General features: G+C 43.0%; 1 protein-coding gene across 3 annotated transcripts in view; it reads left to right on the top strand.

Moving 5' to 3' along the window:
* EP400 (E1A binding protein p400) overlaps nucleotides 1–23,812 on the top strand; it is a 3,509,270-nt gene that overhangs the window by 876,704 nt on the left and 2,608,754 nt on the right. The window lies entirely within an intron of this gene.

Below are 23,812 nucleotides of genomic sequence, written 5' to 3'. Positions count from 1 at the left end.
ATTTTCCTCTTGTTTTAATAACGGAGTACACCCCCCCCCCCCCAGTTGATAATTTGCTCAAGAGTTGTGTCTCAAGTGCACTGCTTTGCATTTTCTGCACCAGACCAAATCCTTTACCTCTCTGTTCTTTTGTGTACCGTTCCAAATATTTTCTTAGACTGTTTTCTCCATTGTTCTCTCAGAAATATATCTTTGTATCAGCAAAGTTTGATCTTGGTCTCTATTCCTTTTAATAAGTCTGAAAGAAATGCACTGAGGAGTACTGGACCCTTGACTGATTAATGCAGTCTTCCACATATTACTGACTTCATCTTTCTTAGCAAACCCTTCTGTTCTGCCCTTTAGTGGTTCAACACTTTTGTTTTTTAGTCTTGGTTTTACCTTTGACCCCCATTCAGTTTTCCTATCAAACAGTTTTGCGACTTTTTGGAAAAATTAGATGCGCAGCATTGCAGTCTTGATACCCTCCAAGGGGTCATATATGTATGTTATATTATCTAGGCTGATGAAACTGGGCCTCATGAACAGTGCATTCAGTTGGTTTAAAATGTTATTTTAGCCACCAGACAGTATACACTGTGCAGATGACCTGTCGTCTCCTCGGTAAATATTAGATGTACCACAACGTTCAATATTAAGACCGTTACTCTTTAATGTCTTTATAAGTAAAATGCATATAGCTTCTCTCCCAGCAAACCTAATCCATGCACATAAGACCATAGCCCAAACTTATCTACTCTGTAGTCTCTTGTATGCTTCTTCAGTTATGATCGATCTGCTGTTTCCTCAGGTAACAAGACTGTAGCAGTCTTCTAACAAGTTTGCAAAATTTTCAATTGACCACATTAACCAAATACATATTGCATGTCAGTCCCTTAATTGGCTTGAACTAATTAATCTATTAGCCTACACTCTCATTAAGACTGCCCATGATGTCCTCTATAACCCAGACTGATGCTCTGTCTCCAGCCAGTTGTTAAACTGTTAATCACTTCACAGACTGCATTCACTGAACCAACACTTGGTGTTTGCTCAAAAATGTGAAAAAACATAATCATGACTGCCTATACTCTGTGCATGCTGCAAAACTATAGAACTCTTTCCCAACAAACTTAAGAAATATTTTATCTCATCATAAGACCGTGTTAAATGCCTGTCAGAAATGGTGCTGTACTTAACACCTCCATTAAAAAACCTCTTCCTTAGTCTAATCATTTCCCATCTATATTTTAAGATGCCAATGAAGTCAGCAGTCCTGCTCTTGATGTTCATCTTGTTTCACTGTTGCAGTCATTACATTTGGGTTATCTGCCTGCAGGTAACCCTCAGCCGGCCTGAATATCAAAGTCTTGGGTCCTGCATTGCATGCTGTCTCTTCTTCCATGACGTCAGGTAGTCAGGGGTATAAAGCATGCAGCTGATGCCATTACATCAGTTTTTCTTGCCACGTGTTGCCTGAAGCAGAAGCAGTTCGCAAGTGCCGGTCGGCTGACTCCTGAGATTTTTGTTTTAGAGTTTCAGAACCGAAGTCTTCAAAAAAGCCAAGTACCCCGTTGGGGATCCTTTTTCTTGCTCTAAACTAATGTCAGTAAAAGTTAACAATTGTATTACCTGTGAAAATCAAATACCTCTTATTTGTACTGCATTCCTTGCTTAGGCCCAGACCACGACATCCCTCGCTGTCAGTTTTGTGCCTTATTCAGTCCTCGAACTACTCGTAGTCGGTCCATTTTTGCAGCAAACTATTTCGGCACTGGGTTTAATTATCCAGAAATGGCTTTGGTAAGCCATCCGACTACCAACATTCTGAAAAACATAAAGATAAAGACAGAGACAGACAGCATAGGTCCAAAACTGCAGACAACGCTTCCGTTAAGCTAGTCGCCACTTTGCCGGTACTCAGTGAGGTGCTTTCGCTGCCCCTGATACCCACTACTTCAGATTCGCAGGCCTCTACTGAGACCCATTCAGAGTCCGGTATGCCGCGAGATGCTTCTTCGACTATGGAACCTGCGGAAGTCTCTACCTTGGATAGGTCCGGAGCCACTGTGCAGGCACTGGCTTCTGAGGGTGTATTCAGGCCTATGGACTTGCATTTCAAGCAGATGCCATCTTCTTCTTCAAGGCCTAAAACTCGACCCATGCCTAGAAAACCGACGTCCAAACCGCATGGTCAGGCCCATATGCTTAAAAAACAAATGATAAGAATGGCTGAAGACCTTATTACTTTAATTAGGGGACGCCAGCCTTCTCCCTCTAAGAGACTTAGAATTTATTTTCCTTCTGATTCTTCTGACCAAGATTCTGAAATTTCTGCTCCCTCTGATTACCAGGATTTGCCCTTATCTACCTATGAAGATTCTAATGCAGAGGACTCCATTCCCTCTGCTTCCCCTCCAGAATATTTTTCTTTTGATGAAACCTTGCACACAATTAGGCAGCATTTCTGCTGGGAAAGCCAGGATTATTCTGACTCCAAAAAGAGGCTTAGGGATTTCTTACTCCTACCTCAACACAGTCCTTTAGCTATCCCTCCTGTCCTGGACATTGTAGATAATGCCTTCTTGGAATCTAGCCTGGTCCCAGACACTTTACCTCTGGTTCCCAGGAAACCTGATAGGTATTACAGAGTACCTGACTCTCACAAGTTCCTTTTCAAGAATCCTACTACGGACCCAGAGACCATTTCCCAGGGACCTAAAGGCATTAAGGCTACTACTGCCAAAAACCCTACCCCCTCAGATAGAGATTCCAGGGCCTTGGACAGATGGGGTAAGAAGGTATACATTTCTGCTACTTTGGCCATTAGGGTCTTAAACGGCCAGTTTTATATGTTACAGTATCAGCAACATATTATGGGACTACTTAAACAGAAAATTATGTTGATTCCTGACTGTGCTGAAAATAAAGAATTGCAGGATTTAATGCATTCTGCTGAACTAGTTGGTAAACATACTTTGCAATGTTGTTTTGACTCTTTAGAAGCATCTTGCAGGGCTGCTGTCACTGGGTCTGTTCTCAAAAGTAATGCTTGGATTAAGGAGCAAAATTTGCCAGATCATGTTAAAGCTAAATTACTGGATGCTCCCTTAAACCAACATCGCCTGTTTGGCAACAAAGCAGTAGTAGTACTTAAAAAGATGGAGGAAAAAGCTAAATATATGCAAACTGTTAAAGATTTCTTGCAAATACAGCCTCCCTGATTCAATAGGCATTGGCCTTCTAAGAATTGGTCCTTTCCTGTCTCTTCCAGGCCTTCTCAGTCCAAACCCAGGAACAGCAGACCACCTAGGCTATACTCACACGTCTAAACAGTGGGGAGGCTTCCACTTCCAAAGCTGGAAGTAGTAAGACACCCCCCAATGGAAAACTTTCACAATGACTTAACCTTAAAACCTTCCCAACCCTGCTCAACTGCATGCCCCGTTAGGGGGAAAGATCGCACTGCATGCAAAAAACTGAGAACTCATTACACAGGACAAATGGGTTTTAAGTATAGTTTCCCAAGGATACAAATTCCACTTCCACACCTTACCAACCCCAAACGGTTGGCCATACCTACCCCCAAGTCAGTGGGCAGAGGCTCAACAGCAGGTTCTCTCTCTTCTAAGTATCAGGGCTATTCAACCTGTCCCAGCAGAAGAAATGGGGGACAAGGTTTTTACTCAAGACTTTTCCTGGTACCCAGAAAAGACAGCTCCTGGCATCCTATTCTGGACCTCTCTATTTTCAACACCTTTTTGGTAATCCCAAAATTCAAAATGCTAACACTTCATCAGCTGCTTCCTATGCTAGGCAAAGATGCCTGGTTGGCAACTTTAGACTTAAAGGAAGCTTACCTGCATATTCCAATAAGGGAATCTTGCAGGAAATACATACGCTTCAGAGCAGGCTACATGCACTATCAGTTCTCTGCACTTCCCTTTGGTTTATCTACTGCACCCAGGGTATTCACAAAGTGCCTAGCTCCAGTCATTGAATTTTGTAGGCAAAGAAATATTCAAATATGTCCATACCTGGACGATTGTCTAATTCAGGCAGAAAACCAGGACATGCTACTAAATCATCTGGCATTTGTAAAGAAACTTCTGACCTCACTGGGGTACACCATAAACGAAAAGAAATCTCATCTAGTACCCTGCCAACAAATTGTATTCCTGGGAGCAAACTTTTTATTTATTTTTATTTATTTAACATTTGTTGACCGGGCTAGTCTAGCTGGATGTATGTCCATTTTCAGTAGAGGCCCGGGGAGAAAAGCTCCAATGATTATAAAAGTTTAAACATAGTCAGCAATACAATACAATAATAGAAACATATAGAAAAAGAGCTAGTGAATACGCATAGTAATAAAATAAGGTTAGACCACAACTCAACAAATATAATCAACAGAATATGTTAACTTTTTTTTTTTTTTTTTAGTTCTACAGTATGTGAGGGATAACATATTTCTATAAAGTTGATATATGAGGTAGACTTTACAAGGCTAAGGTAGTAGAGATGGTAAGGATTAAGGAGGTAGTAATGGATAGAGGGGAAGTGGAAGGATTAAGCTGGGTAGGTGCAGGAGCAAAGCCAGTGTTTGTTGAGATGAACTTTCAAATATATTTTAAAAAGAGGGAGAGATGATAGAGATGTGATATCAGAGGGTAGATTGTTCCACATTTTTCCAATGGAGTTGGAAAAGAGACAGTCACCGGCAGAGTTTTAGAGGGTTTGGTTATATTAATCAGTAGTTTGTTGGAAGACCATAGATGTTTCAGGTTGTTATACGGTGAAATGAGGTTAGAGATTATAGGAATTTTAGTTGGTTGGTATAAGATCTTGTGTGCTATTAATAATTGATGAAGACTGAGTAGGTTGGGAAATTCAAGCCAACCTAGATGTTTTAAGTTTAGAGATGGCTTACCTCACAGCAGAGAAACAAGTTTATTTGACAGCCTACTTCAAACTGCTGGCCACAAAGACCCAGCTATCTGCAAGGAAAATCCTGCAAGCCCTAGGGTTCATGGCCTCTTACATTCTACTAATTCCATATGCAAGACTGCATATGAGGAAACTACAATGGTATCTAAAAATCCTATGGTGTCAATATTCACAGGACCTGGAATCAATGATTCATGTCATTCCTTGCATAAAGACAGAGTTCCTTGGTGGGCAGAGGCCTGCTACCACAACAAGACACTGCCATTCATTCTACCCCCTGCCTCCCAAACCCTAACAGACGCATCAGACTATGCATGGGGGGCTCACTTGGCAGGGTAGTGCATTCAGGCCAAAAGGAACCCAAGTCAGATGCATCTGCATATCAATCAAAAATAAATGTTAGCTGTACAGAATTCACTGACACCCTTCAAGGACCACATTCTTCCAGAACAATTATTGGTAAAGACAGACAACACCACTGTTATGTGGTACATAAACAAGCAGGGGGGAACCCACTCGTATCCTCTCTGCAGACTAGCCATGTGCTACCAGGTGCACCTGTAAGCTTAATTCCTGCCAGGCAAGCTAAATTCACTGGCAGACCTAAGCAGAAATCTCATGGACCCACACAAGTGGAAACTGGAACCAAAGATAGTCAACATTTTGAGAAACAAAAGGGGGAACCCAGAGATAGACCTGTTTGCCTCCCATCAGAACTACCAATTGGACAAATTCTGCACAAGGACTTCCCACAGCCAAGCTTGGAAAGTGGATGCCCTGTCCTGTGGATGCCCTGTCCTTCACCTGGGAAAGCCTCTCAGTTTATGCCTTTCCCCCTCTGCCTCTCCTCGAAAGTTCTGCTAAAGATCAAACAAGACAAACCAAGGGTAATACTGATTGCACCAAACTGGCCACGCCAACACTGAGTACCCCCTCTTGCACAGTATGTCACGGCTGGATCCATGGCACCTGCCTCAGACCCCTTCCCTGCTGTCCCAGCAGGAGGGCCAGATTCTGCACCCCCCCAGCTTCAAACCCTGAACCTTGCAGCCTGGCTAATCCCCTGAGCTTTCCAATTGCATTCCTCAGTAAGTAAGGGTTAGATGTCATTCTGGAGGCCAGGAGGCCTAGTACTAGAAAATAATATGCTGAAAAGTGGAAAAGATACTGTTCCTGGAGCCAGACCCAAGGGATGGGCACAACAGTTCACAGCTTACTGCATATTCTTCAATACTTAACAGAGATGCTCCTCAAGGGCTTTTCCTTCTCATCAATTAAAATTCATGCCTCTGCCATTTCAGTACATTATAATACTGAGCCACCCCTCTTCTCTCACCCCCTACTGAAACAATTCCTCAGAGGGGCCAAAACTTTAAGACCACCCAGGAGAGCCCCTACTCCAGCCTGGGACCTTAACTTTGTATTGGAAAAGCTCACTGTACCTCCTTTAGAGCCAGCTGCAACTGCTGAGTTGAAATTCCATTCTTGGAAAACTGCTTTCCTTCTAGCCATCACTTCAGCATGAAGAGTGTCTGAACTTCAGGCCCTCATGGCAGTGGAGCCCTTCACCGTCTTCCATGCTGACAGGGTGTCCCTCAGGACCAATCCTTCCTTTAAGCCCATGGTGGTATCCAGTGTGGCCCTTAATCAGTCCATTCATTTGCCTACTTTTTTTCCTAATCCGCAGAACAAAGTAGAACAAATACTGCACTATTTGGACGTGCACAGACAGCGAAGATTTTATTTGGACAGGACTAAGCTTCTCAGAAAAACTGAACAGCTGCTAGTTGCCTTTGCTGCAGGGGCAGAGGGGAAGGCCATTTCAAAGCAAACCATTTCTAAGTGGATAGGCCATTGCATTCTTTTCTGCTATAAGCAACATGGAAAATCTACCCCTCAGGGGATAAGATCACATTCCACCAGGGCTGCATCTACCTCTACAGCCTTTCTCAGAGGTGTCCCTACCAGGGACATCCTAGAAGCTGCTACCTGGAACTCTGTACATACCTTCACCAAGCATTACCACTTGCCTATGTTTTCTAAATCCAGAGCTGGTTTTGCCACTGCTGTCTTGCAGGGCTTAATAGCTGGTCCTAATGCTCTCTAACATCCTCCTCCCCCCTGCCTTAGCTTTGGGAATCTACCCAAATGTAGTGACTGCAACAGTGAAACATGAAGAACATAGTACAGTTGTGTACACTTACCATAAATGTAGATGTTCGAGTGTATTCACTGTTGCAGTCCTGGTTACCCCCTCTCTCCAGCCTCCTGACTTCTCTGGGCTATACCTTTCTTCTTCTTTAGTGTATTTCAGCTTTCTGGTGCATTTGTTTTTTGTTGTAGGTGTAACCTTTATATGTGCATACAGATTATATATATATATATATATATATATAGATATATAGATATATATATATATATATATATATATATATATATATATATATATATATATATATATAAAATTGCTTCACATTATGGGTCACCTGACATCTGGAGCAAGAAAAACTGATGTAATGATGTCGGCTGCATGCTTTAATACCCCTGACGACCTAACGTCATGGAAGAAGAGACAGCATCCGACGCAGGAATCCAAGACTTTGATATTCAGGCCGGCTGAGGGCTACCTGCAGGCAGATAACCCAAATGTAATGACTGCAACAGTGAATACACTCTAACATCTACATTTATGGTAAGTTTACACAACTGTACTTTCCATTCCTTTTGCTGCCAAATCTAGTAAATATCATAAAACACTCGCACTGTCTTCTGTTTACATGACTCAGGTGAAAAACTAGTTGAGTAAAACTTTCATGTACCTTATCTGCTGTCTGGTGTACTTAAATTCCAATGTGACTACTATAAAGTAATGCTGAATTTTCTTAAGGTATATGTGGCTTTATATTGTATGTAACATAGTAACTGAGTACTAAACTGTGTATAGCTCAGTGTTGCGTAGTATATTTTGGTAGCTCATGCTAATTGATTGTGAAAAAGTATGTAGTATATTTTGGTAGCTCATGCTAATTGATTGTGAAAAAGTATGTAATGTGGAGCTTTTTTCCCCAGGCCTCCACTGAAAAGGAGTTTTGCTGAGAAAGATTTTGTCTGTAATCAAATGCTTATAAGTAAATATGTAGGAAGTCATTCCTCTGACTTTGCCTGTGCTAGCCTGAAGAGAGATTACTGTAAACCAGTGGGTTATAGATTGGAGCACAGATTACCATGTCTTAGAATTACCAGGTTACACCCAAGTAAAACAACCTTTATGTACTCAGCAGGTTGGCTTTATTCATAGGCCAACTAGGTGGCTGCGTAGGGCACCATGCTTATAGGAGCCCTGTTTTCATTTTTGTTTATTCTTAGATTAGTGAAATACAGTGGTGCTTTGCCGAAATAAATAAGTAGATAGATACCTAGATAGATAGGGTGTCTTATTTAAGTAAAACATGACCACAGTATGTCTGCTGCCCTGGGAGGAGGTGCTTCCTAGGCTTGACCTGTCAATTCATGTCCCATTAGAATTTAACCTTACGAGGTCATAGAGCAGAGATCTTGCAATGATCAGATGTAGGTATAAATGAGGTTTTTAACTGTGTACTTTTTTTGTATGAATCTCTAATGCCTGGCTTTACTGACTGACTGCAATGTTAGGCAGAGGTCAAAAACAGAGACAAAATTAGAGACATTCTACAGGATTCTGGACAGTCAAGAGGAATGGTGTGATATAATTGAAAACAGAAATGGTGAGGTTAGTGTTTTTGCAATAATGCTGGCAGTAATCAACCAGATACTTTTGACAATATTTCTGGTTTTGTGAATTTTGTGGCATAACTTAAAATACTTTAAACTGTGACAACTTGTTTGTGTTGAGATAAAATAATACATATCCATCAGACATTTTGCTACAACTGCTGGTTTGAGGGATGGTGTTGGCTGGATGCAAGTATCTGACACACTTTGTCATTTGCGCAGATGTTCTTCATCTCACATTGCTGCAGTCCTTACATATGGGTAGTCCGCTGTCCTCGGTCGGCCCGAATACCAAAGTATTAGGCTGACGTCGGTCAAGGCGCTTAAAACTGACATCAGGACGTCAGGGTACAAAAGCGCATGACCGACGTCATTTCCTCAGTCTTTTTTGCTGCACGGTCCGATGCAGAAGCAGCGTTGCAAGTGCCGTTTGGCATTCTGAAATTTTTCGAATTCGGAATTTCAGACCGAATCCAAGTTGGCTAAGTACCCCGTTGGGGATTATTTTGGTTTTTTCTTGCCTCAGTGTTTTACCGGATGTCAGAAAAAGTGAATAACTGTATTTCTTGTGGGAAACAGATACCGCATAGGGATTATCATTCTTTGTGTATTCCTTGTTTGGGGCCTGAGCACGACGTTGTTGGGTGTCGCTTTTGTGCTAGGTTCAATAAACGCACTATTAAGCGAAGGTTGGATTGTGCTAGGCTGGTCTTTGGGAAGCGGTGCAATTATAATATGCCGTCGGATTCTCCGGCGCCCGCTTCTGCAAGAAGCGCAAAGACAAAACAGTTAAACCCAGGCAAGATGAGTCGTCCGTTCCGGACGCCGGTTCTTTAGAGGCTTCAGTGGAACCGGTGGTTCCGACGGAGACTTCTCTGGAGTCTCAGGGGGAGACTTTGATTTTGCAGGAGGTGGTCTCTCAGGAGGCAGGTCAGGCTGAAGGGGCTTCCCAAGTTACTGTACTCCCCTCCCTTCCTAGGGTGGTTAGGCCTTCTCCTTCTGTTTCCAAGGCTTCTCCCAGAGGCAGGCCAGTTTCAGCTTTTGTTGGTGTCACTCCTAGTTCAGCAGGGTCTGTGCCTAAGAAGCACATGCTTAAAATGGCAGAAGATTTAATTACTCTGATTAGAGGTTCTATGCCCCCTCCTGATAAGAGGCCTAGAGTGGAGCCAGAGTTGGGAAGTTTTGAGCAGGCTTCGGATATTTCAGAGTCTTCAGCTGAAGACTTGCAGGAGTATTCTCCTTATTCTGATTCTGATGCAGATGATTCCACTCCTTCTGCTTCTCCTCCAGAGGATTTTTCTTTTCAGAGACACTTCATTCTATGAGGGAACATTTTAAGAGGGAAGGTCAGGACTTCTCTGATTCTAGGAAAAGGCTTAGGGAGTTTTGCGGTTACCCCGGCATAGGCCCTTGGCTATACCCCTGTTCTGGATGTTGTGGAAGATGTGTTTGCAGAGGCTTCACTTAATCCTGATTCTCTGCCTCCTGCTCCTGTTAAACCGGATAGGTATTACAGGGTGCCTGAGGCTCATAAATATCTTTATAAGAGTCCTAGGGCGGACCCAGAAACTATTAGTCAGGGACCTAAGGGTGTCAAGGCCTCTGTTGTAAAAATCCGGTTCCTCTAGATAAAGAAGCCAGAGCTTTGGATAGATGGGGAAAGAAGGTCTATACATCTTCTACCTTAGCTATGAGGGCTTTGAATTGCCAGTTTCTTATGTTGAAATATCAAAACTTTCTTCTTTCTCAATTGAAGTCTAAGGTGGATGCTCTGGCGGAAGGCATTGAGTGTAAAGAGTTGCAAGATTTGGTGCATGTCTCTGAACAAGTGGGTAAGCATTCATTACAGTGTGGTTTTGATGCTGTGCAGGCCTCGTCTAGGGTGGCTGCCACTGGCTCAGTTCTTCGCAGGCACGCCTGGTTAAAGGATCAGAATTTATCTGACCATGTTAAGACAAGGATTTTGGATGCTCCTTTGCAGTCTGATGTGTTTGGTTCACCTGTGGAATCAGTCTTGAAGAAAATGGAAGACAAGGCTAAGTCTATGCAGGCTGTTAAGGATTTTTTGCAAGTTCAGCCTCCAAAGTTTAGTAGGAATTGGCCTGCTAAGGGGTGGACGTATCCTTCTTATGATTCTCAGTCTAGGGGTAGATCTAGACGTGGTAGGGGCAGAGCTCAGAGTTCTTTCAGGCCTAGAACAGGGAGTTCACCTGCACAATCTTCGGGTGAGGGCAGGGGCCAGTCCTTTCGTAAACAGGCCCAATGACCTACTTTTCAGCTGCCAGATCCTTCTTGCCTGGCAGCACCTTTGGGAGGAAGGTTAGCACTCTTCAAGGAAAATTGGATGTTGATTACCCAAGACAAATGGGTATTGGCTATCATACACCAGGGTTACAAGTTTTATTTCCATACCTTGCCTCCTTTCAAAGGCATGCCGGACGTTCCTCCTCAGCAAAGACTAGAGGCTCGCAAGCAAATTTCTTTACTACTTCAAATAGGGGCCATACAACGGTTCCTCTGCCAGAAGTGGGCCTAGGATTTTATTCTCGCCTGTTTCTAGTACCAAAGAAAGGAAACACGTGGAGACCAATTTTGGATTTATCCATCCTCAACACATATCTGGACATTCCCAAGTTCAAAATGTTAACGTTACAACAGCTTTTACCTCTGCTGGGCAAAGATCACTGGATGGTGACTCTGGATCTCAAAGAGGCTTACCTTCATGTTCCTATCAGGCCCAGTTGCAGGAAGTATCTGCGTTTCGGGCTGGGACTTCACATTATCAGTTCTCTGCATTGCCCTTTGGCTTATCTACTGCGCCCAGAGTGTTCACGAAGGTTCTGGCTCCAGTGGTAGCTTTCTTCAGGCTAAGAGGAATACAGATCTATCCTTATTTGGACGATTGCCTGATACTGGCCCAAGAAAAGGACGAACTTCTTCATCATTTACAGTATGTGATGGCAGTGTTAAGATGCCTGGGGTATTCTGTGAACGAAATAAAGTCCAGTCTAGTACCCTCTCAGGACATGTGCTTTCTGGGTGTGAGACTGAATACAGCATCCCAGATGGCCTTTTTGACCCCGGACAAACAAAAGAATCTTTCTCTTTACTTCCACCAGTTGTCTCATCAGTCCAGGCTGACTGCAAGGACAGTCCTTCAAGCCTTGGGGTTCATGGCATCTTGTATTCTGGTACTTCCCAATGCCAAACTGCATATGAGGAAGCTACAATGGTATCTCAAGAATGTATGGACACAGCACTGCCAGGATTTGGACACTGTCATTCAAATAATACCTTGCATTCAAAAGGAATTTTTGTGGTGGGCTCAGGAATGTCACCTAAACAAGGGACTCTCTGTGACCCGGCCAGAGGCGAGTCAGATTTTAACGACAGATGCCTCAGACAAAGCTTGGGGAGCTCATCTAAATGGAAACTGGATACAAGACACGTGGCCTGCCAGACTTCAACATCTACATATCAACTTGAAGGAGATGTTAGCAGTCCAATTTGCATTGATAGCTTTCAAGGATTTACTTCTTCCAGGGCAGGTGTTGATTCAAACAGACAACACAACTGTCATGTGGTACATCAACAAGCAAGGGGGAAAGCATTCTTATCCTCTATGCAGACAAGCAATGATTTTGTGGGAGACTGCTCTCAGTTTACAGCTAAATCTTCAGGCAAGGTTTCTGCCAGGAGCACAGAACTCCTTAGCAGATGTGTTGAGCAGACAAATTATGGATCCCCACGAGTGGAAATTGGATCCTCATGTATTCCAGAGGTTGACAGTGTTATGGGGAACTCCAGACATAGATCTGTTCGCTTCTCCACTAAATTACCAGCTGCCAAAGTTTTGCACAAAAGGTTTCATCCCTCAGCTTGGAAAGTGGATGCTCTCTCATTCAATTGGAGCAATCTTCACGTGTATGCCTTTCCACCTCTGCCTCTCCTCCCAAAGGTACTGCTGAAGGTCAGACAGGACAAGCCAAACATGATTTTAATAGCTCCAGATTGGCCTCGACAGCACTGGTACCCATTACTGAGAAGTCTGGTACAGGAGCCTCCATGGCCTTTGCCTTCGATTCCTCACCTGCTGTCTCAGGAGAACGGTCATTTACTCAATGTCAAACTTCATTCTCTACTTCTGACAGCCTGGCATATTCTGGTTTAAACCCTGGAGGGTCTCAGCTTCCACAACAAGTTTTGAATGTTATTTTGGAGGCCAGAAGGCCTAGTACAAGGAAAGTTTACGCAGATAAATGGAGGAGATTTTTATTTTGGAGTACAGCAAAGGAATTTGATGTTTCTAAACCTAATTTAAGTGTGGCGCTTCAATACCTTACTGAGTTATTGGACAAAGGTTTGTCCTTCTCCTCTATAAAGGTTCATGCTGCAGCAATCTCGGCTCACTATGACTGTGACCCACCATTATTTTCTCAGCCTTTGTTTAAGCAATTCCTTAGAGGGGCAAAGAATATAAGACCCCCACGTAGAGCTCCTACTCCTGCTTGGGATCTCAATTTTGTGTTGGAGAAACTCACTCTACAACCTTTTGAGCCTGCAGCATCGGCAGAGTTGAAATATTTATCTTGGAAGACTGCTTTTGTGTTGGCCATTACCTCTGCGAGAAGGGTTTCTGAATTACAGGCCCTTATGGCAGTTGAGCCTTTCTTAATTTTCCACAAGGATAGGGTGTCTTTGCGTACTAACCCTTCTTTTATGCCTAAAGTGGTTTCTAGTGTGGCTTTAAACCAAACTATTCATTTGCCTACTTTTTATGCAAACCCCCAAAATAAAGGGGAAAAGATTTTGCACACTTTGGATATTCACAGACAGTTGCGATATTATTTGAGCAGAACTAAAGGGTTCAGGCAGTCTCAGCAGTTGTTTGTTTCTTTTGCTTTGGGTTCTCAGGGCAAACCTGTTTCAAAACAAACTATTTCTAAGTGGATTGGTTTTGTATTGCTTTCTGTTATTCCCATCATGGTAAGGAGATTCCAGCTGGGATTAGGCCTCATTCCACTAGGGCTACTGCCACTTCTACAGCTTTTTAAGGGGTGGCTACTAAAGATATTTTGGAAGCAGCTACTTGGAGTTCAGTGCATACTTTCTCTAAGCATTACCACCTTCCACTTTACTCTAAATCTAGGGCTGGATTTGCAACTGCAATTTTACAAGGCATGTTGGCAGCTCCTAATGCTTTATAGTTTTGCCATCCTCCCTTACCTCTGCTTTGGGATTCTACCCATATGTAAGGACTGCAGCAATGTGAGATGAAGAACATAGTACAGTTTTGTACCTACCATAAATGTAGATGTTCGAAGATCCACATTGCTGCAGTCCAATTTACCCTCCCTCCTTCCCCTCTGTTGTTGAAGGTGGTGGTGTGGTTTGTGTTGTACATATTGTAAATATGGTTAGTGCACGGGTGGTTGGTTGGGTTTTGCTGGTTTTTGGCTTTGGCCTGTCTTGTTAGGGCCTTCTGACATCTGGGGCAAGAAAAGACTGAGGAAATGACGTCGGTCATGCGCTTTTGTACCCTGACGTCCTGATGTCAGTTTTAAGCGCCTTGACCGACGTCAGCCTAATACTTTGGTATTCGGGCCGACCGAGGACAGCGGACTACCCATATGTAAGGACTGCAGCAATGTGGATCTTCGAACATCTACATTTATGGTAGGTACAAAACTGTACTTTTCAGCTGTCTGGCTTTGCAGGGCAAGTATGCATTTATGAGAAGGAAGATGGACTACTTAACTGGATACCTGATATGCATGGCATAGTGGGTATATTTACTGGGGTTGTCTATTGAAGAACACGACAAACTGTCTGCTTTTTTTGCTTAATTTTCTGGCTTTGCACGACTTGTGCAATTTATGTGATGGAATGTGCAATATTTTAATGTGTGGGAACTGTATGGAACATTAGTGAAATATAATTTCCATCTTCTGTTACAGTCAGACATCTGAACTGTACATAGAAATGGCTATAACTGCTTGGTAGGGGTTAATTGGATGAAAATAACTGACCCTCTTTCATTGTTCAGTTTAATAGTCATATCTCAAAAAATAAAGGATCTGATGTTGTCTTTATCTGTTCTTTAATCAGTGGGTCTCGGATCCAACCTCGGCCACTTCTAAAGAGTTTTTGGCTTTGTAGCTTGAGCTCCTCCCCTTACCCATAATCTTCCTGTTTAGCTTGAATTCCCTCGGCTCTCATTTACTGATTCAGCATGTGAACATGGTCTACTGTAGCTCAGGTGTTAGTGGTTTGAGATAAGTGCTTTTATGGCATTTTAATAGCTTTTTAAGCTATTTTACTTTTTCTTTCCTCCTCCTTGCTTTTTTTTCTGTCATATAAAAATATTTTCCTTTCTTTTCTCTGCGTTATAGGCCTTGTGCCTTGCTTGTTTCCCCTCTTTTATATCTGGTGCTTTCGAGGATACATCTTTGTTACAGTTGTTGGTATTCTTCTCCCGTTGTATACCATTGCTGGTATGACTTTCAAGTTCTCATTCATCAGTGCGCCCTTTGATGTACCCAACTTATCTGGCCCCAAGGTAAAAGCCCCATCTAGGAGTGAGCAATATGGGAAGATGATATCTGCTGTAGGGATATATTTCTCTACCCCAGAAAGGACCTTTTTCTCGAAACCAGAGAGGTGGTAGGAAGATGTGTTTCTATAATTCACAAGGCTCTTCCAAGACTCCTAAGGGAGCAGTGCCCCCCCCCATGGCAGAAGGGGGAACTCCAATGGTAGACATTACCCACATTGCAGAGGAGGCCTGCAAAACCAGGCTTCAAAGGTCCTTTCTCTGAGAAGCCCTTCCAGTGCTCCTAAAAGATTGGCCAACTGCTGCTCTCTGGAGGCAGTCAGGGGACACTTATTTCTGTGCACAGAAACCTGGGCAGCCATCACCAAAGATATTTGGGTGTAGAGGATCATATCCAGGGGCTGCTGCATGCCCTTTCCCTTCAGCCCTCCAGTCAGTCTGCAAAAATCCCCGAGGCATTTCAGGATGCTGTCCTCCTAGGGATGATTGCCATCCATAAAGACAAATATGTCAGTAGTCCGGTATATCATCAAGTATATACCAGTCAGAACTTCGAACATTATACGGCCAAGACTATATGTTCAAAGTTTTGAAACTTTGAATAAAAGACTTTCGGCTTTTCCCGGTTAGGGGTCGCCACAGCGGAACTCCAGTCGCTCATGATTGGCAGTGGATTTTACGGTTCTGATTTGCCAGCCCGACGCCCAGCCTTCAACGAAGGCATGCCCATTCACACTCGCATCTAACTGCATGTTTTTAATGTCACTTGACCGCGGGGAGGACATGCAGACTCCACACAGAGTTTGAATATAAAATAAAATTTTTTTTTTCCGTTTTTTGCATTTTTGCAGCTGGGCAAGCCCCCTCCCTGTAACCTCACCCACAAGCCATGTTAATTAAATATACCAACTCCAAGATCGACTCTGAAATTGAATCTGATCCATGCTCAGTATAATTTTATGGCAGTGAAAAGTTAATTGATGGGATTTTTGTATTGGGGCCATTATAAAAGCATTCTGATAGGATTCAGTCCCCATCTGAAGAAGTAATTGAAATGAAAACGTAGTGTGTATACAGCGTTAATGTGTGTCTTGTCTGCTGAATAAACTTGTGTTTTTGCAATACTGCGTGGAGTCTCCGTTCCATATTAAGGATACCTGTGGACTTCTTAGTGATTTTTGGTGTCTTGGTGTACTTTTTAAAGTTGGTGTAAAACTCAGTTTCTTTCTTTGATTACGTTTTTCATTCTGGCTATGACTGGATTGAAAAGATTGTTAAAAAAAAAAAAATAAATAAAACCTCTAAAATGCACCTGAGAGCATCTGGAGCCCTTAGACCCCCATTTTTGTTATGCAGTTATTTCCTCCACAGTTGTCAGAATACAGTCATGCGTAGATGGAACATGTTAAATGAATGACTGCAGGGAAAAAAATGAAGAGTAAGATAAACTGTGAGAAAAGGAAGGGGAAAGAAGTCATTTACATGATGTGGGTAGGCCAGGATTGGGGGGAGGCATTTGGGGTTACTAGGTGATGGGGAGGGAGGGGTGCAATGGAGCCCTTTGTTTAGGACACCAGTTGACATAAGCCCAGTTCTGACCCAGACCGTCTCCACTGAGCAGACTGTCACCAACCTTCCTCTTAAATGAAGGGAATGAGAAATTGCCCCATCCTAGAAGTCTATGATTTCAAGAAGCATGTATGGCATGTCGGAGTCCAGTTGGTGGCTGTTTTCAAGTGTTGTCTTTTTGGAGCAGGACGCCTGGTTGGCATCACTGGAGATGTGGTCAGCACCTTTTGGCAAGTCGTCAGAGTCCACCAAAGTGGCTCCTTCAGTTGGTTAGAAGTAGGCTTTTGGTCGCTGTTCTGCACCAGAGTGTTAACCAAGATATTTGCTGTCATGGTGAAGGCTTTGCAGGAGAAGGAACATCTTGTGTTCCCTTGTCTGGATGACTGACTCTTGGAAGCCCATTTGAGGGACTGCCACTTTGTCTTGTGTGCTAATTTGTTTCTGGATACTTGAGATCTTTGTGAACTGGGAGAGGCAGGACTTTGTGAACTGGGAGAGGCAGGATTTTGTCAGTTTTACACACCAATTGTTTGGACATCCTTGTCCATGGAGAAGGTCCTGGAGTCATAGCTATTGGCACCTGGCCGAGGATGCAGCAGAGGGATCTAGACTCTGACTCTCTTGAATCTCTCGGCCCTCATAATGGCTGCTGTCTTCAAGGTTTGTTTTGCATATCTGAGGATTTTTACAGTTTACTGTGAATTATCATTGAAAACAGAGCTTTTATACCAAAACTCATTACGAAACTGTCCAGTAGTTTTTTTTCCTCGCTTGCAGCAGACCGCTTAGCGGTTAGCGATAAAAAAATACTTCAGTATGAAATTGAAAAGCTCAGCTGTGCTTTATTTTTTTGTTCAGTGAAAGTGAAATCCCTGTAGTTGGTGTCTTTAAATAAAATGAGCTGGAACTACTTGTCCTGCTTCAGTCTGTAAGGGCTCCGGAGACGGTATTATGGCCAGAGCTGCTACTGCCTCAGTGAGCCAGCTGTTGTTGTGGAACATGAGCAAACAGTAGCGCATATTCATATCTTTTCTATGGAGAAGCAGTATTAGTCTTGAGGGTGATCCACAGATGGGGACCATCACTCTTGACAGCTCTTCAGATCCCATAGGATATAAATGTTTAGCAATTTCCCTTAGCCTCCTCTGTAGCCTTCGTCTGAAGTTAAATCCTGCATTGGTCAGTGTCTTCCGGGAGTGGTACAACCAGAATATCATTTTTTTCCCGTCTTACAGGAGAAAGTAGCCCTCCTCTTTTAATGCTTGGTTCAACAAGACAAGGAGTGGTTGACTGACCCCATTTTCAGTTCAGTGGCAGGTAAAAAGTTCTTGTATTTCCCTATGTGATTTCCCCAACTTATTATAAAATTCAAAGACCAGAAGTAATCCTAATTGTGCCACCCCCCCCCCCCGTGCTTAAGAAAGGAATGGTTTCTTCCTACCAAATCGCTGCAGTGTTGAAGTGCCCAGTACATGCTAAGGAAAGTGCACCTCAAGGCCCAACTCCTCTTGTAGCTCTCTATTTTTGTTAGACCATTTAGCAGTTTTGTAAATAACTGAAACTGCCAAGACTCTTTCCACTTTTCAGAAATTCTGTGAAATGGAAGTTTTTTTCCAAAAGGGTATCTAAGGATGCTTCCTGAAATTCCAAGGGTCTTATTTATAATTAGATGCATAGAAGGAGAAATGTGCTCTGCATCGGAGGATAATTGTATGTATGCATTTCCCCCTGATCTGAAGTATAGTGATCATTTAGTGTGTGTAAGTAGCAGGGGGTTGGTTTGAGCTGGATGTGGCAGAGTTAAAGATGTTAAGATTTGCACTGGGTGTGATGAGGGTGGACAGGAGTAGGAATAAGTATATTAGAGGGTCAGCCAAGGTTGGAAGGTTTGGAGACAAAGCCAGAGAGGCAAGATTACGTTGGTTTGGACATGTGCTGAGAAGGGATGCGGAGCATATTGGGAAAAAGATGCTAAGGATGAAGCTGCCAGGTTACAGGAAAAGAGGAAGGCCTAAGATAAGGTTTATGGATGTGGTGAGAGAGGTCATGCAGGTGGTTGGTGTGACAGAGCAAGATGCAGAGGACAGGAAGAAATGGAAACAGGTGATCCGCTGTGGCGACCCCTAACGGGAACAGCCGAAAGAAGATGATGAAGTAGCAGGGGGTTGATGATGGTCTTGTTTTAAAAGGTTCACAATGAGCCTCAGAATGTGTGTTGTTTTAATCACTAGTACTTCTGAAGTTTCAGGATTCACAGAATCTGGTCTCACACATCTTAGAGAGCGCTGATGGAGAGGTACTCTGTGCTGTTCCTTTATATGTAGGTCATCTCATGTATCTGAAGCATCTGAGAGACTTGGGTGTCAGTTTTTCTTTCATTCCAGTGCATATTATCAGACTTCTTAATACTTCACAACATTGTGGCACAGCAGTGGCTAGTTGATCAGTACCTTTATGGGGTGCTGCATATTTTGCCCTTCTTTCAAGAATGTTCCTTTCTAGGAATTGACCTTCATGATAGCAGCAGTACAGAGTTTAGTCTTTTGAAAGATTTTTTTGTTCACGGCCAATATCTCTGCCTTTGCAGCGGGCCCTTATCATTTGGGGGAACCTTGTTTGGTGTTTTACAAAGATTGAGAATCCTTCAGGACAACATTTTCTTCTGAAAGTGGTTTTAGAGTCATCATCAGAACCAGCCTATTTGTCTTTCTTCTTTCATTCAGGATTCAGTCAGAACTGTGTGTGTGTGTGGGGGGGGGGGGGGTCTGTTCATAACTTCTATGTATGTCGTCAGCTTGTGCTTTTAGTTTGAAGACACCTGACTTATCAAATGTGAACATGTTATTTACTTTTTTTTATTTATAAAGTGTCTTTTAATAGGTTCATAGGTTCATACTAGGCTATCTGCCCTAGTGCATTTATAAACCTAGCCAGAGTGTGTTTGGCTTTCGCCACCCATTTTAAATGAATTTTGCTATGCCCTTTTTTGAAGTTAGTATACTGTGCCTCTGTCTAACAGTGACACAGAAGTGATACCCGGGGTAAACCTACCATCTCCCATCCACTCATCAAGATTCCTCTTGAAGAGAGTCAGTGAGGGACTCTGCCTAACCTGGACTGGGATTTTATTCCAGAGTGAAGGGGGCCTCCAATGAATCTGTCCTCCAGCATGTCCTATTTATTTCAGTGCTGAGGTTCAAGTTTCTCGAGTGCGTAGCTCGATGGGATTTGGATTTTCTGAGGTGCAGCATGTCCATTAATTCCAGGTTGGACATGGCTTTATACGTCAGGCACAGATCGCCTCTGAGCAGGCGGTATGCCACTGAGTAATGTTCAAGAAAAGAACTTTCTAACTAGATTGCTAATGGCATTGAAGTTTGCTGTCATGTAGCTGTGTGTATATTGGTAGATGCTCTTTCAAAGGCATCTCCGCTGTAACATGGCTGCTTCCATTGCTTGTTACAGAATGTTTCTGTTGCAGAAATTTATGTTGTAGCCACTTGACTGTTAATTGACTTGCTAATCAGACATGATTTGGAGTGTGGTTGCAAGAGTTGAAGCCTCCCTTGACACCTTTTTGTTTCAACAGTCACCCTTCAGATCAGAGTTTAACTGCTTCCCTCTAGTTTTGTCCTTGTTGTGTAGTTTAATTTTTACTGTTTAGGATTCTTCTCAGCTCTTAGCTGTAAAACACGTCCTTATTTAAATGCAGCACACGCACACATTTTCTTAATGTACTTATGTGTGCGCACGCGAATGCACATGCATGCACGCACAGAAATGCATACAATATTAGGTAGACAAGTTGCCTTCTGCATTTGGGGTTATTTCATAGGTTCATAGGTAGGTACTAGGCTATTGGCCCTAGGGGCCTATACAACCCTAGCCATATGGATTCCCTATCGGCACTTACAGAAATTTATTTTATTGCACCCCTGTGAAGCAGAGCCAACAAAGTGATCCCCGGGGTGAATTTCCTATTTCCCATCCAATCGTCAAGATTTTTCTTAGAGGGCCAAAGAGGTGCTCTGCGTGACTTGAATGGGAAGTCTGTTCCGGAGTATGGGAAGTCTCTGGGACAGGAACCTAGCCCTTCAGCAAGTGTTGTTTATTGGGGTGACAAGGTTTAAGTCCCTAGAGCATGTGGCTCGGATGGATTGGGATTTCTTTAAGTGGAGCAGGTCCATCATTTGTGGGTTTGACATGGCCTTGTATGTTAGGCAGAGATCACCTCTGAGTAGGCGATATGAAACAGAGTAGAGCTGGTGTTTTTTTATGGCTGTCTGCATAGGGGAGATGTTTTAGGCCAGTGATCCTCTTTGTGAGGTATTTATGTGGCCTTTCAAGCTAGTTGCAAATGTTTCGTGAGGTACATACCAAACGAGGTGTTGTATTTTATAATAGGTCTAATGAGGGATGAGTAGAGGGGAACAATGACATCCTTTTTTCTAGATGAGAAGCCTTTTGTAATTAGGTGGGCCACATAGAAAGATTTTCTGACTACTGTGGCGATGTGTTTATCAAAGGAGAGACCACTGTCCTCCTTTGTCCCAAGGACTCTTATCACACTTTGAGTGTTAAGTGGGCAACCACCTATGTGGTAGTTCAAGGGCACTTGTTTTTTTTCCAAGTGACTATGGATTTTTTGCCGTTGAGCTTGAGGCCATGGCTCTGACACCAGGCATCTGTATCAGTGAGGCCTTTTTGTAGAATGTCCACATCCTTTGGGGATTCGATAATGGCTCCCAGCTTGCAGTCATCTGCGAACTTTGTTAGCCATAGGCCTTCAGTGTTGGCTTGAACTTCAGAGAAGTAGATGCCAAATAAGAGCAGACCTAGGACTGAGCCCTGTGGTACTCCACTTGTCACAGGTCTAGTACTGGATTTGGGGTCAGCTACTTTGACTATGTGGGCTCTGTCAGTGAGCCAGTTTGCAACCCATCTAGTGACATAGGGATTAATGACCAGTTTAGAGAGTCTGTCTAAGATTCCGGAGTGGGGGATGGTGTCAGAGGCCTTGGCAAGGACCAGATAGGCTGTGTGAACCACTGTACCCTTATCCATGGCTTTGGTGAATGTTTCAAAGAAGTCAATCAGATTTAGGAGACATGATCTACCTTTCACGATCCCAAACTGTGTGGGGTCCAGAGACTGGAGGTTTCCACTGTCTGTGGCAACCCCCCCCCCCTTATGGAGTGGGATAACCGTTGCTGTGTGACATTCAGTGGGCATAAAGCCTGAGGTGAGGCTAAGATTTGAACATGGTACATAGGTGGGGTGCCAATTCGTTTTGTAGTTCATGTAGGACATAGCCCGGGATGCTGTCTGGTCCCATGGATGCTATGTTCTTGTCTTTGGCTAGTAAAGTTTTTACCTGTGCAGCCATGATTACCGGGATTTGGCATTCTTCCGGTATTGAGATGGGCACTTTGGGGGGGTGACAGGGGGGAGAAATTGGCAGTGAACCTATCTGCCAAATCTGAGTGTTGCCATTGAGGTTCTTGACATATCTGTTGAGCATTGTATGAACTTCTTCATCAGGTATCTGTTGATAAATTGCCCTGTTAAGTCAGGCATGCTGCTTGTGTGCAGTTTCTTCCAATTATGTCTGCTGATTACTTGCTGTTGAATTGGGGAGTTGCAGGGACAGGATGATGCGCCATCCTGTTCATTGCATTATATCAGTTTGCACTAACCTAAGGTTGAAGTTGGATGCTATTCTGCTAACCCAGAATTCTGGCACATTTCAAAAATTATTAAGTAGTTAGAGAGCCTCCTCATTAATCAGCTCATGATGTGAATGCATACATTATTTTCTTCCCTTTGTAGTCTAGCAACACTCCATCACTGCACAGTTTCTGGAATTGGCAAAGTGAAGTTTTTGAACAGAGGTATGTGAACCTTTTTTGGTCCTAATATGTGTCTTTACAATTATTGACATGGCTTATCTTTTTTCCCCAAGTTGATATTTGTTTATTGTAGGATTTCTTATTTGTTTAGTGTACTTTTGACTGTGTGAAGTGTACTCGCAGCAGCATGTTTAATGTGTTTCAGTTAACCCGAGTGTTAATACCAGAGTGCATCATCTGTACAGTTGTAATTACTCTGGTCACACAGTGTTCTATGGAAGGTAGCATCTGTATCACAACTGGCCTGGAAAGCAGAGATTTGTGGCACACTTGTTTATTGTTTTTTGCAAACAGCAGATCCTAGACCTATCATAGTCTCATATTCTTTAGATGAAAAACTCCCCCAAGTTGATTCATTGACTTGTCCTGTAATCTGTTTGGGTAGAGTTGTAGAATCTGATGTCATTTTCATTCATCCCTCAAGAAATGGGTTTGGATCCAACCCTGGGATCCAACTTGGCCACTTTTTCTAGCTCGTGGAGCACTGAAGCTTTCAAACTCCTCCCTTACCCATAATGCGGTAGTCCCCTACCATACCTCAGTTCTCATTTGCTGACTTCGTGTATGAACATGGTCACTGTTAACTTTCAAGTAGTAGTAGGGTTTGTGAGTAAAAAGTAGATTTTTTGAACTGCAAAAAGTTTTTGATAGCAGTCTTAAAAGGAAGGTTTGAGGGAAATCCCGTTTTAGTACAGCAGTTTAGGTCAATTTTTGAAAGTGAGTTTCGAAACTCTTCTACTGCTGAGTATCAAAACAACTTATCTTATCACTAATTGCTGGAAAATACTTGAGCTAGTGATTTTCATGCATATTCTGTAGGAGGACACTGCTCCCATATGAAACTGCAGCGTGTCAGCTTATTGACCTGCACTGTCTTCCTTTGGTCAGAGCTGGAGCAGATTAGGTGAAGGGATGGGGTGCTGGAGGAGTGTTTAAAAAAAAAAAAAACACTTTCCTGGGTGTTATTGCCAGCAGCCTCCTGCATGTAAAACAGTGACCTTACTGGGCTTTGTTGTAGAGGACTGTACTTGGTTGAAAGTTGGATGGGTGGAGTGGCCTGTTTAGTATGAAGTAAATGAGCTGATCATCATTATTTTAAAAT

Source organism: Protopterus annectens, chromosome 1.part0 (assembly GCF_019279795.1).
Source record: "Protopterus annectens isolate FY-2018-M chromosome 1.part0, PAN1.0, whole genome shotgun sequence".
Classification (NCBI taxonomy): Eukaryota; Metazoa; Chordata; order Ceratodontiformes; family Protopteridae; genus Protopterus; species Protopterus annectens.
The sequence above is the reverse complement of the archived record's forward strand: the minus strand, read 5'-3'. Positions and strand labels throughout refer to the sequence as shown.